Raw genomic sequence first — 14,433 nt, forward strand, 5'->3', positions numbered from 1 at the left:
TGTTTCTATGATTTTTAGATTTCTACGATTTTTTTAGATTTCACATATGAGGGATATCAGACAGTATTTCTCTTTTTCTGTCTGGCTTCATTCACTTGGCGTAACGCCCTCAAGATCCATCCACACTGTTGCAAGTGACTGAATAATATTCATATATATGACACATGTAATATTTTATTACCTATATATATCACATCTTCTTTATCCAATCATCCACAGACAGACACTTAGGTTGTTTCCATATCTTGGCTATTGTGAATAAGGCTGCAGTTAACACAGGAGCACAGATGTCTCAAGATCCTGATTTCATTTCCTTTGAATCTACACCCAGAAGTGGGATTGATGGATCATAAGCTAGTTCTATTTTTAATTTGGGGGGAACCTCCGTACTGTTTTCCATGGTGGCTGCACCAGTTTGCATTCCCACCAACAGCCCACAGGGTTCCCTTTTCCCCACATTCTCACCAACACTTGTTATTTCTTTTGTCTTTTTTTTTTCTGAGAGAGAGAGAGAGAGAGAGAGAGAGAAAGCAGGGTAGGGGCAGAAAGAGAGGGAGACACAGAATCTGAAGCAGGCTCCAGGCTCCGGGCTGTCCGCACAGAGCCCAACATGGAGCTTGAACTCATGACCTGTGTTATCATGACCTGAGGCAAAGTTGGACGCTTAACTGACTGAGCCACCCAGGTGCCCCTGTCTTCCTTCCTTCCTTCCTTCCTTCCTTCCTTCCTTCCTTCCTTCCCTCCCTCCCTTCTTCCTTCCTTCCTTCCTTCCTTCCCTCCCTCCCTTCTTCCTTCCTTCCTTCCTTCCTTCCTTCCTTCCTTCCCTCCCTCCTTCCTTCCTTCCCTCCCTCCCTTCTTCCTTCCTTCCTTCCTTCCTTCCCTCCTTCCTTCTTTCTTTCCTTCCTTCCTTCCTTCCTTCCTTTCTTAACTAGAACCATTATAACAGGTGTGAGGTGGTGATATCTCATTGTAGCTTTAATCTGCATTTCCCTGATGATGAGTGATGTTGAGCATCTATTCATGCACCTGGTGGCCTTGTATATCTTCTTTGGGAAAAATGTCTATTCAATCCCTCTGCCTGTTTTTAAATTAGATTGTTCGGTCTGCCTGAAACTGAGTTGTAGGAGTTCCTTATACATTTTGCATATTAACCCCTTAGCAGATAGGTGGTTTGTAATCATTTTTTCCCATTTGGTAGGTTGCCTTTTCATTTTGTTGGTTCTTTTGCTGTGCAGAAACTGTCTAGTTTGATACAGTCACATTTCTTGATTTTTGTCTTTGGTGCTTGTGCTTTTGGTGTCATATGCAAAAAAAGGAAAAAAAAGAAAAAGAAAAAGAAAATCATTGCCAAGACCAATGTCAGGGACCGTTCCCTCTAGGTTTTCTTCTGGGAATTTTACCATTTCAGGTCTTGTACTTAAGTCTGTAATCCATTTTGAGTTAATTTTTGTGAGTCGTGTAAAATCAGGGTCCAATTTCATTCTTCTGCAAGTGAGTATCAGTTTTCCCAACACCATTTACTGAGCAACTACACTTTCCCCATTAAGCGGTCTTGGCTCCCTTGTCAAATATTAGCTCACATATATGCAGAGGTTTATTTCTAGAGTCTTGATTCTGTTCCACTGGTCTATGTGTCCATTTTCATTCTAATACTATACTGTTTTGATTACTATGTGATACAGTTTGACATCAGAAGTGTGATGCCTCCAGCTTTCCATAATCCCCTCCAGTACGTTAAATTTACTGCTATGCACCGTACTCTATGTACTGCCTGTATACCTGTCGGTTTCCTTGAGGGCAAGGTTTATGATTTACTCATTATTAAATGCCTAGATACCAGCAACATGCTGAGCACATGGCAGATAATTGTTAAACAAATGAATTTGGCTCAATCTTTTTTTTTAAGTTTATTTATTTTGAGAGAGAGAGAGAGAAAGAGAGCATGAGTGGAGGTGGGGCAGAGAGAGAGGGAGAGAGAGAGTCCCAAGCAGGCTCTGCACTGCCAGTGTGGAGCCCGACACAGGGTTCAATCTCATGAACCGCAAGATCACGACCTGAGCCAAAATCAAGAGTTGGACGCTTAACCGACGGAGCCACCCAGGTGCCCCTGGCTCAATCTTTTATAGCACCTGAATATTATTTTATATTTGCTTTACAAGGCACTCAGCACTCCACCAGACATCTTGTTCCAGATTTAGAGAGTTCTAAATGTCAGAAAAATAAATCTTTCTTAGAATGGACTCACAACTGCCTTCAGGTAGTTTCCCCCAAGCTGCACTTAATAAGCCCGATGCCTGTTCCATCAATGACTCCTTGAACGTGAGGAGTCACACTCTCCCTTTCCAGACGGGGCCGATCATCTCCCCTTTAGTCTTTAGATCAAGCATCTGGATACTTTCAACACATGTGACGTACGTATTTTCCTAGTGAATGCTGTTTATAGGAAACCAAATAGATTTCAGACCCAAAAGAAGTAAGACATTTCTCAGGGCCAAAAACTCCGTATTATTTTGTCTATACCCACTTCCAGCACTCAATGGATGCTCAAATTAAACTCTTTCGGCTATTCTTTTCCTGTCCTTGTATAAAAATGAAAAGATAAGCATGAGGTTCACAAAGTCTTCCCTAATATCACCCTTCTTCATTCTCACCCCCCATCCCTGTGGGAAAGAATTCACTGACCCTTCACGTACTTTCCACAGCCCTTTGTACAAGCCTATCTCAAAGTACTGATCAAGATGTATATGATGGTGAAGTTTCTGTCTGTCTATTTCCCCAGGAGACCATTATTAACCCCTTGAGGAAAGTCTCATTTGTTATTGTATCCCAGCATCTAGCACCGCGCCTGGCACATAGTGGATATTCAACATCTGTTGCGGGTAAGTGCAATAAAATATCTAAAATAAAATTACCTTATTTGAGCACAGGATTCCTTTTCCACCCATTTTTAATAAAGGGATAAAGCTCTGTTTTCCTGGGTCGCGTTGGGGCAAGAAAAGATGACTGTACTTATGCATTATACATATTTGGGGGATACTGGAAGGGAGTCCTTGCAGGCTTTTGAGAAAGAAGATACAGGTTTTAGGCTTCCATGTAAGAAATTTGCAGAGCACAGGGTATACCTTGAATTGAGTTTATTTATTTATTTTTTTTTTTAATTTTTTTTTCAACGTTTATTTATTTTTGGGACAGAGAGAAACAGAGCATGAATGGGGGAGGGGCAGAGAGAGAGGGAGACACAGAATCGGAAACAGGCTCCAGGCTCCGAGCCATCAGCCCAGAGCCTGACGCGGGGCTCGAACTCACGGACCGCGAGATCGTGACCTGGCTGAAGTCGGACGCTTAACCGACTGCGCCACCCAGGCGCCCCTTGAATTGAGTTTAATAGCATGATTGCTTCCATAAGGGCACTCTGAAGTTCCAAACCAAAGGCCCAGAGAATGCAAATAACCCATGCCCCTTTAGGACAATTTCCATGGAGAGGCAGGTATCTGAGCCAATACGCCTCCCCACCTCCTGCCCGTGGGGTACGAAAGCTTTAGAAGTCAACCCTTAAAATGAAATTTTCTTTCTTTTTTAAAAATTAATCCCCATCATCCCTTTAATCTTCTTTGGGGACCTACTGGATGGGTGGGTTAGAAGTCAATAGCCGTGACAGCATTTTCCCAGGAGGTATGTTCATCAGCTGTTATGAAATCGGAAGTGTGTGTGTTGGGCGTGGGAGTGACAGACACGGCCAGGGTGACTTCCGTTCAAACAGAACCCGAGCTACTGGCATTTTGTTGAGACGTCCCCAAGGACAGACACTCAATCTACAAAAGAGGAGTCCAGAAGAGAGTCCATGGCAACCATCCCTAGGAGATAGGGGGACAGTAAAAGAGAAGGGAGCCAGGAGCAACAGATTGGCTTTTAGCTTGCGGCTATTTCAGGGTTGGCTTTTGAGAGAGCCAAATTTGTGACCCACCCATGGCAAGGGTGCCTTTACGTTTTGTGCACAGCCTCTTTGCTGACCCCTTTTACATCCCTACCTTTTTCTTTTCAAGGCCTCAAAACTTCATTCGGGAAGAAAGTGAGAAAAAAACGGAAACTCTGAACACAACGTTTGTTGACGGGTGGGCTTCTCTCGTAGGATATCAGGCTAGAGATCATCAATTCTTTTCTCTTGGGCTGCTTGGTTTTACCAGACAGGAATCCTCCAATTTTCTGCCATAGGATGGAGAAGGGTACAAAGCCTCTTTCCGTGTCAGAACCCAGTGGGGAAAGGGAACTTGTTTGCGATAGAAGGTATTCACTGTTCACTTGGTGTCTTCCTGTGATTTCACCTTTCGTTGTCCCTTCACAAGATATTGGTGACAGGGTGGGGTGGTAGAATGAGGTAAGTGTATGTGCTCAACACTCTGTGACTAATGGCAAGTCTTTGCAGTGATGTCTGGGAGAAGACATCACTTAGCCTCCTGTAAGTGATTCTATGAGCAGGAATGTCAAATAGCCATATGACCTAGAGAATACACGATGAACTTTCTGTACTAGAACCAAAGCTATTATTCTTCAGCTTACCTGTAGTTCCTTGGGCTGTATTAACCTAGTATTTTCCCAAGGGATTAAAAGGATCCATCACTGAGAGTTGCGGAAAAGGTCCATTTGGATTCTAAGCTACTCCCAATCACTAGAGATGTCACAGTCTTTGGAACCACTGTTGGGAGAGGTATGGGAACATGCCAGGATGGTCTGGTCCCCCTCCTCAAAAGGGCTACTCCAGATTAGAGTAAAGGCTAGGGTCCTGCTAAGGGTGCCTCATGCCCTTCTCTGTGATCATCATCTCTGGAAAGTCCCTCCAGTGTCCTCAGAGACTGACAGCCTTCCAAGCTGACCCCCAAGCAGACTCAAACCCGGGAAGATTTTGTTAGCAGGTGGACTGGGGAGACCTCAGGCCCTGAGGCCTCGACCCAGCCTGTCCAGAAGATGTCCTCAAAGGCCTTTTTTGGTCATGAGAAAGAATTCAAGGACAGACCCAACACAGTGGATTAGCAGTACAAGCAGGAAAGTTTATTAAATTGAAAGTACACTCTGGAAATGTGAGAACGGGTGAGCTCAAAAGAGAGCCGAACCTGGGGTTTGGGTCTCTACCTTCTGATGAAAGTTGTTCACAAGGGGGAGGAATATTCATCACTTAAGGTGGGGATGAGCAGGGAGCAGGGTTTTCACATCTTACATTCTAGTGGGAATGACGCAGAGCTTATCTTGAAAGGCAGCAGGACCAATTTCAGGAAAGATCTACCCATGCATTCTAATTTGATAAGAAGAGATTCATTTGGGCTTGTAAGTCGTAAGAAACTCAAAAAGAGGAAAGGCAATGGCCCCGTGGAAGCAGAAGGCCAGGTGAGCGGCACAGCAAGATCCAGCAATGTTCCCTGACCCCCCAGGGAGGTCTGGACTAGATGTCCCTCCCCATCCATTGCAGAGCTGGAGATCTAAGGTCCTAATTTCTAATGTCTGCATTTTCTCTATTCCAGAAACACGCATAAAGGGCTGAACACAGTGCTCAAAGTCTAAGGGCTGATATTACAGCTGTTGTAATTATCTGTCCTCTTTTCTGCCTTTCGTCGTTGGAGGCTGTCAGGACGCGTACACATTCCCAGAAACACCCTGCTTGTCCGGAACTTTATTCTCCCAAAGCGCTCGGATTTTACACTCTAGATAAAACTTCTCAGACAACCCTGAGCCAAAAACATCGGGAAACTTGAAGTCTCCTTTTACCATTTAGGGAGTTACAGACCTCTTTGGTGATCTTAATGTAGAGGACAGGTTTAGACAGGAACGGTAATAGGCATTTGTTGATCTGGGGTCATCCGGTGTCCGTTCAAGCTACTTCCATTAACAGGCTCTGTTCTCATTCTTACGCCCTGGGGCTCAGATGCACACCGCCCCTCATTTACACCTAACCCCATCACCCCCCCAAAGCACCAATGATGAAACACGTGACTTCATTCAAGGAGCTCATTCAGCTCCCCCACTCGCTCCCCACAGTGACTGGTCTAAGGTATCAACAGGTGTTCTAATCAGTGCCGGGGAGGCGGGGGGAACACAATGAGACCTTTTGCGGAAATGCTGCAAGGAAGCACGTGCTCTTTCCTCCTGAAGCTGAACTTCACATTGGAAGCTGGAGGGGGCCACAGCCATCTTCGAAACAGGTGGGCACTGAAAACAGAGCTAACTCCGAGAGAAAAAAGCTGGACGAGCAAGAGAGATGAAAGAGATAAAAGGAAAGAGGGATCACCAGATGGGATCTTGGTGGTATTATTTTGAAGCCTAGGCCAAACGTGCTAGAAGCCGAAGATAGAGCCCTGATGTTTCCATCACGTGAGGCAACGATCTCCCGTTTCTACTTGAGCCAGTTGGCACTGTATTTATGGTCACCTGCAAAGAAAGAAGCCTAGTTGTTGAGCTGAGCGGCAGCTACCTACCACACAGAGTAGGGGGAACGGATGCCTCGCTGATGTGACTTGAAGGAGAACAGGTCCAGGACAGCCGGGTGGGATGGGAGAGACGATGTGCAAGCGGCAGACTCCCCCCGGTCGTGCCCCGCGAGTTGGGACTGAGAGCTTGGAAAGAAGGTACCGCTGTGGGTGTCGTGCAACACCGCGCCTACTCGTTTGTAAGTGTGGGAGGACGTCATGCAACACCGCACCTACTCGTTTATAAGTGTGGGAGGACATGGGATTTGAGAAATCGCAATTAGAATAACAGCGGCGCCTGGGTGGCTCCGTGGGGGAAGCGTCTGACTTCGGCTCAGGTCACAAATGGCGGTTCGTGAGTTCGAGCCCCGCGTCGGGCTCCGTGCTGACAGCTTGGAGCCTGGAGCCTGCTTCGGATTCTGTGCCTCCCTCTCTCTCTGTTCCTCCTGCTCGCACTCTGTCTCTCCGTCTCTCAAAAATAAATAAAGATTTAAAAAAAAACGTTTAGAAGAATAACAACTGCCTAATAGGGTAGATTTCCTGGGTCTCTCAGATTCCAGAAAGGAAATGACTCTCGTAGGGTTCAATTCTATGGATTCCTCAAAAGATCAGTGAGTCAAGAGAAAGAACCCAGGTCCTGCACTGTAAATCCCAAACAACCCTCTTTTTAATTTTTTTAATGTTTATTTATTTTTGAGAGAGAGAAAGAGAGCACACGAGCTGGGGAGAGGCAGAGGGAGAGGGGGACAGAGGATCCGAAGCAGGCTCTGCACGGACAGCCCGATGTGGGGCTCGAACTCATGAACCTTGAGGTCATGGACCTGAGTCACAGTCGGATGTTTAACCAACAGAGCCACCCAGGCACCCTCCAAACAACCCTCTTTTTAAACTGAGGTACAAAGTAAACCCCTGTCTTGACTCAGGCTGTTATATCAAAACACCACAGGCTGGGACTTAAACGGACATTTATTGCTCTACGTTCTGGAAGGTGAGAAGTCCCAGATCAGGAAGCCAGCATGGTCGGGGTCGGGGAGGGCCCTCTTCCTGGCTTGCAGATGGGGCCTTCTCACCGGGTCCCCACTCGATGGAGAAGGTGGAAGCTCTGGTGTCTCTCCCCACTCCTTGTACTGCCCCCCCTACTCCCACCATGGGGGCATCACCTGCATGATCACATGTAAACCTAATTACCTCCCATAGGCCCCAGCTCCTAACACCATCCCTTTGGGGTTTGGGGCTTCAATATACGGGGAGGGGGGCGGAGGGGGCAACATTCAGTCCCTAACAATCACCACAGCGCTGCTGATATTCAGAGGGCTCCTGCCATGTTGTGGCTACTTAACTTTCATGCTACGACCAACCCCTTCTGGTTTTCCAGAGGCTGCTGTGGCGATTTTTATAGCTGAGATTCCAGAACCTCCGTTTTGGTCTAGCATCCAGAATCAACGTGCCCCAGTTCTGCTGGAGTGGGCAGGTTTCCTCTTGTGTTTTCCTGCGATTCCAGGTTTGGGCCCGGTTTCTAAAATGGGTATGATGCCCTTGGCCGCTGACCGTGGTGACCTTCCAAAGGAGCTTAGCCAACAGAGTAATCCTTGCTCATATGAGAGACCCCTGCCGCGAAAGCTTAACTTAAACCACATTCCACAAATCACAACCCCCCAGGAGAAGCCTCTGTTCTAAGGAGATGATTGCACTTTTGTCTTTTAAGTAGAGCTCAAGCTCCTGTAAATTTTGTCAGGGATTCTCCATGGATAATGAGATTTGGGAATAGGATTAATACCAGAGTATGTGCTCCCCAAGTTTCTAAGAAGTACTATTATTTAAATCCCGTTTTTCATTTCATTAGAAAGTGACGTTAAAGGGAGTGCAAATTACTTGTTGGCTTGTTTGTTAATTAGAACAATATGAAGCGAGAATTCCATCTTGGGTCAGTTTGAACAAAGCATTCTGTAGCCAACGGATGTACCCCTTGAGTTCCAGAGTGTGATTTCTACTGGTCTGAGCAAAAAGGTTAAAAAAAAAAAAAAAAAAAAAAAAAAGAATAAAAGAGAAGGAAACAAGGCAAATATTCTCATCCTCTCTGTTATGAAGGGCACACGCACAATTGCAGGAAATAACCCCCATCTTAGTGACTTAACTTGAGACCATTTTATTTCTTACTCATGCAAAGCTCAACTGACTATTGGGCAGGCAGTCTCGTGGGTGCCATGGTTTTCTGGCTGAGCCTTAGAGTTGTCACTAGACCCCTCTGGCCCTGGCCAGCAGACATGGAAGGCAGGAGACTAAGGACACGTGTGCAGGACGATTTAGAGGCAGAAGTCTCTCTACCCACAGATGAGACTGAGAAATGCACCCTGCTCTGTCCCCAGAAGAGGAGGTTCGGGTTTGGGGAGCTCTAGCTGATTCTGCTACCTCTGTTTTGCTCGGCACTCAATGTCAGTACGATGGCTTGCCTTCTCCCTCCGTCTTCCGAGTATTCCTTGTCAACATCACAGTATTTGCATAATACCCCGCACTGCATAAAGCCCTTGCCTGCGCATTCTTTCAGTTAATCCTCCCCAGCAGCCCAGGAGCACCAAACAGTAATCTCCACTGGGTGTCGAACTCAGGTCTTCTGGCTCCAACTGCACTATCCCCCAGGGAGGCAGCGCGGTGACCAGGCCGAGGGACCTGGCTGTGGTGCCAGAATGCCTGGCCGAAATGGGGGCCCCGGCGATCGGGGCGTGCTGGGGACCTCTCTGACACCAGCCTTGCAGCACAGGGCCATGGAGAAGTGCCTCCCTCACAGGGCTCTGGTGGGGGCACGGGTGGTGATGGCCACGGGCCCAGCAAAGCACCCGGCTTCTCAACGTTTATTTATTTTTGGGACAGAGAGAGACAGAGCATGAACGGGGGAGGGGCAGAGAGAGAGGGAGACACAGAATTGGAAACAGGCTCCAGGCTCCGAGCCATCAGCCCAGAGCCCGACGCGGGGCTCGAACTCACGGACCGCGAGATCGTGACCTGGCTGAAGTCGGACGCCTAACCGACTGCGCCACCCAGGCGCCCCAAGCACCCGGCTTCTAAGAAACATCCACAGTGACTTGCTGACGGCCGCTGTGGGAAGGAGGCTAAAAACATCCAGACCCTTGTAGGGTCCCTGCTTACACCTCCAGGGTTTCCTACTGCAGAACATTTTCTCAAATTTCATTTCAACATAGAGAGAAAGCATTTCTGGCTGCATTTTCATTTTCATGACCACAAAGGGGTGCCCTCTGTCACTTGGCGAGGGACCCAGGGGCTAGGGCCCTCTCCCCAGACCATCAGTCATGTCAGTCCTTCCGCAATGGTCGCGATATGCTCTGCCCCCCCACCGCCCCAGACAGGGAGGCTACAAAACTGGAAACTACTTCTGAGGGGCCACTGAACAAGAAACCCTTTCCGGGGACCCAAGGGGGCCTTTGAACTTGGGGCGTACAAACACTTCAACTGTTTCAACACCGCAGGTAACTTTTAACTATACCAAGGCTACACCAAGTTTCTGTGAACTCTGTCACTTACAAAGGCATTTCTCATGTGACTGTCCCACAAGTCCCCCAAGAGGGAGACATGGAAGATGTTATTACTCCCCATTTCTAAGGCTAAGGACACCGAACCTTAAAAAAGATCACTTTTTCCAAAACTATACGGCTACTGAAGAGCCTGGTCAGTGCTGGAATATGCCAGAATATGAAGCGTTACTGCCTTTCTCGGTATGGAATCCTCAGAAGCAGATTCTGAGACGAGGGTTTGAAAGCAAGTGGTTAGAGGTGATCCCAGGAAGTGGAGAAATGAGAGAGGAAAGGGAAGGAAGCCAGTAAAGTGTCCCCCGTGGGCAACTGAGGCTCATCCTTCTGGGAAGCTCTGGGAGACACTGAGGGATGTTTATCCTCTAACCTCTGTCTGTTGTTGGCCGAGGGATCTTCCAAGGGCATGAGCTCCCTGGCCTGCTCAACCTACCTCATGCCCAGACTGAGAGCAGACCTTTGTGTGGAGAATCCCCGGGGCTGGCAGTAGGATGCTTCTGCCACGAGTCTGGATGGTGAGCGTGGAGGGGATTTGGGTGGGGCACCAACAGCATCTGCCAGGCTCCCGTGTGGGACCAGAGGCTCCTGCAGGTGCCCCTCCCTCACCCCAATATCACGCCAACCTATTGCCACCGACTCCTCATGGTGCAGCCCTGGTGAGGACTGTGACTTTCCCAAGGGCACCACATGTTGCCTGAGAGGGAAGGGATTAGAAATAGCTTACGATAGGGATGTAGGTCCAAGACTGAATCCGGTTCTGCCATTTTCTAAGGTAAAGAGCCCTAACCTATTAGTGCCTGTTTCCCCACCAGGAAAACAATATATATTGCAGTGGATGGTTGGGAGAATTAAATTTATAAAAGCTAAAGGGTGAGCCCAATGGCAGCGGGAACTGTGCATGTCTTAATCATCAGTGCATTCCCAGGACTTAACACAGTGCCGGTAATGGGAGGAAGGAAGGAAGGAAGAGGAAGGGAGAAAGAAAGAAAGAAAGAAAGAAAGAAAGAAAGAAAGAAAGAAAGAGGAAAGGAGGGAGAAAGAAAGGAAGAAAGAAAGAAAGAGGAAGGAAGGAAAGAAGAGGAAGGGAGAAAGAAAGAAAGAAAGAAAGAAAGAAAGAAAGAAAGAAAGAAAAGAAAAAAAGAAAGAAAGGAAGGAAGGAAAGAAGACAAAGGGAAGGAGGGAGGGAGGAAGAAAGAAAGGAGAAGAAAGAAAGAAAGAAAGAAAGAAAGAAAGAAAGAAAAGAAAAAAAGAAAGAAAGGAAGGAAGGAAAGAAGACAAAGGGAAGGAGGGAGGGAGGAAGAAAGAAAGGGAAGAAAGAAAGAAAGAAAGAAAGAAAGAAATGAAAAGGAAAGAAAGAAAGAAAGAAAGGAAAAGAAAAGAAAGAAAGAAAGAGGAAGGAAAGAAGATGAAGGGAAGGAGGAAGAAAGAAAGAAAGAAAGAAAGAAAGAAAGAAAGAGGAAGGGAGGGAGAAAGAAAGGAAGAAAGAGAAAGGAAGGAAGAGGAAGAAAGAAAGAAGGAAGGAAAGAAGAGGAAGGGAGAAAGAAAGAAAGAAAGAAAGAAAGAAAGAAAGAAAGAGGAAAGGAGGGAGAAAGAAAGGAAGAAAGAAAGAAAGAGGAAGGAAGGAAAGAAGAGGAAGGGAGAAAGAAAGAAAGAAAGAAAAGAAGACAAAGGGAAGGAGGGAGGGAGGAAGGAAGAAAGAAAGGGAAGAAAGAAAGAAATGAAAAGAAAGAAAGAAAGAAATGAAAAGAAAAGAAAGAAAGAAAGAAAGAAAGGAAAAGAAAAGAAAGAAAGAAAGAAAGAAAGGAAAAGAAAGAAAGAAAGAAAGAAAGAAAGAAAGAAAGGAAAAGAAAAGAAAGAAAGAAAGAGGAAGGAAAGAAGATGAAGGGAAGGAGGAAGAAAGAAAGAAAGAAAGAAAGAGGAAGGGAGGGAGAAAGAAAGGAAGAAAGAGAAAGGAAGGAAGAGGAAGAAAGAAAGAAGGAAGGAAAGAAGAGGAAGGGAGAAAGAAAGAAAGAAAGAAAGAAAGAAAGAAAGAAGAAAGGGAGAAAGAAAGGAAGAAAGAAAGAAAGAGGAAGGAAGGAAAGAAGAGGAAGGGAGAAAGAAAGAAAGAAAGAAAGAAAGAAAGAAAGAAAAGAAGACAAAGGGAAGGAGGGAGGGAGGAAGGAAGAAAGAAAGGGAAGAAAGAAAGAAAGAAAGAGAGAAATGAAAAGAAAGAAAGAAAGAAATGAAAAGAAAAGAAAGAAAGAAAGAAAGAAAGAAATGAAAAGAAAAGAAAGAAAGAAAGAGGAAGGAAAGAAGATGAAGGGAAGGAGGAAGAAAGAAAGAAAGAAAGAAAGAAAGAAAGAAAGAGGAAGGGAGGGAGAAAGAAAGGAAGGAAGAGGAAGAAAGAAAGAAGGAAGGAAAGAAGAGGAAGGGAGAAAGAAAGACAAAGAAAGAAAGAAAGAAAGAAAGAAAGAGGAGGAAGGGAGGGAGAAAGAAAAAAAGAAAGAGGAAGGAAGGAAAGAAGAGGAAGGGAAGAAGGGAGGGAGGGAGGAAGAAAGAAAGAAAAGAAAGAAAGAAAGAAAGAGAAAGATGAAAAGAAAAGAAAAGAAGGAAAGAAAGAAAGAAAGAAAGAGAAAGAGGAAGGAAGGAAAGAAGATGAAGGGAAGGAGGAAGGGAGGGAGAAAGAAAGAAAGAAAGGGAGGGAAGAAAGAAAGAAAGAAAGATGAAAAGAAAAGAAAGAAAGAAAGAAAGAAAGAAAGAAAGAAAGAAAGAAAGAAAGAAAAAGGAAGGAAGGAAGGAAGAGAAAGAAGCTGACAAATGTCAGTAGCACAGAACCTGATCCTCTAAAGTTTCTCAAAAAGTGTTGTTTCCCAACCTGCCTTGCAGTTTCTTGGCCTGGTGATATACTACAACATCATAACAGCTGAATCAGGGAGAAAATGAAAGTTTTAAGCACTATTAAACATAGTTTCATTTTTCAGGAGAACCATGAAGTACCGACTTGGAAAAGTGTTTCCCAAGAGGCTCAGTGTCTCTCTAGCTTGTCTCTCTGTGAAACATTGTGTGGATTTGCCCTCTCTCCTCCCTCTGACCCTGTCCTGTTGTTCCTTCTACCGGGACCAGTAGTTTATCTGCCCGGGACTGCCAGGTGCAAAAAGCAGGGGTGGGACAAAAGCCCTGATTTTCTTGCTGCTTTCTGTACCTTTCTTCTTCCATCCTGCTTGCTTGCCACACACCACCCCTGCCTCCCCGCCTCCCCCTCCACCACCGCTTGTCATACACCATCAGCGAGCCCACGGGGGGCCTCATATCACATAGAATCTTCTACCTATGTTGGGTTCCAGTGAATATTACTGTGAATGCTCATGTATCATGAACCCCAAAGCCAGAAGCATGCTGTGCACATTGCAAGTCATCGTGACAAGGCTGAGACACCACGAAGCAACCCGCTCGTTCCACAAACCTTTATGGAGCAACTTTTATATACCAGGCACTGTGCCTGCCTCTGCGGATACAGTGGTAAATATGGTGGAGCCTATCTCTCCTCTTATGGAACTTGAAGCCTCGTGGGTAGGCAGAGAGCAAACAAGTAAGCAGCAAATAAATATGTGTGGTTGACCTTTGAATAACACAGCGGTCAGGGGTGCCAACCTACTGTGCAGTCAAAAACCCACACAGAACTCTTGACTTCCCCCAAATGTAACTACTCATAGCCTACTGTCGACTGGAAGCCTTACCAATGACGTACGTAAGTGGTCAATTAACACAGATTCAGTATGTCATATGCATTATAAACTGTATTCTTATAAGAAAGTAAGCTAGAGAAAAGACAATGTTATTAGGAGCGTCATAAGGGAGAGAAAATACATCTACAGCACTGTACTGTGTTTATGGGGAAAACGTCTGCATATAGGTGGACCCACACAGTTCAAACCCGTGCTGTTCAAGGGTCAGCCGTAAATACAGTCATACGCAAGGTGGAGGAAATGTATAAAGTCCTATGAGATTCTGTAATAAGGAGAGGTCACCTCACCTGGGAAGTGTCATTTGGTATGTAGATGCTAAGTAAGAGAGGAGGTATGAGAAAGAGGGGGGGACTGCCTGGTAAAAACTCTTTAGGACGGAAGAAAGCCAACATATGCAAAGACCCAAGAGGCTCAGTGTGGCTAAGGCATAGTGAGCCAGGCACAGCAGGGCCCCGGAGGGAGCCTGAGAATTTCTTCCTAAAGTGATTCTTCCCAAAGTCACGCAGCCAGCACATGTGGGGCCTGGCTAGATTCTGAGCTAGATAGATTATGCAAAGCATCCTTTAAGTCATTCATTCCATGGACATTTATTGAGTACCTATTGTGGCCACGCACTGTTTTAGGCCTTGAAATAGAGAAGAAAAGGAAACAAAGTCTCGGGACGCCTGGATGGCTCAGTGGGTTAAGCGTCAGACTTGATTTCGGCTCAGG

The sequence above is a fragment of the Lynx rufus genome, unplaced genomic scaffold (genome assembly GCF_022079265.1).
Source record: "Lynx rufus isolate CCGP_SWC_20201006 ecotype Redwood Valley unplaced genomic scaffold, mLynRuf1.p SCAF_3, whole genome shotgun sequence".
NCBI classification, from domain to species: Eukaryota; Metazoa; Chordata; class Mammalia; order Carnivora; family Felidae; genus Lynx; species Lynx rufus.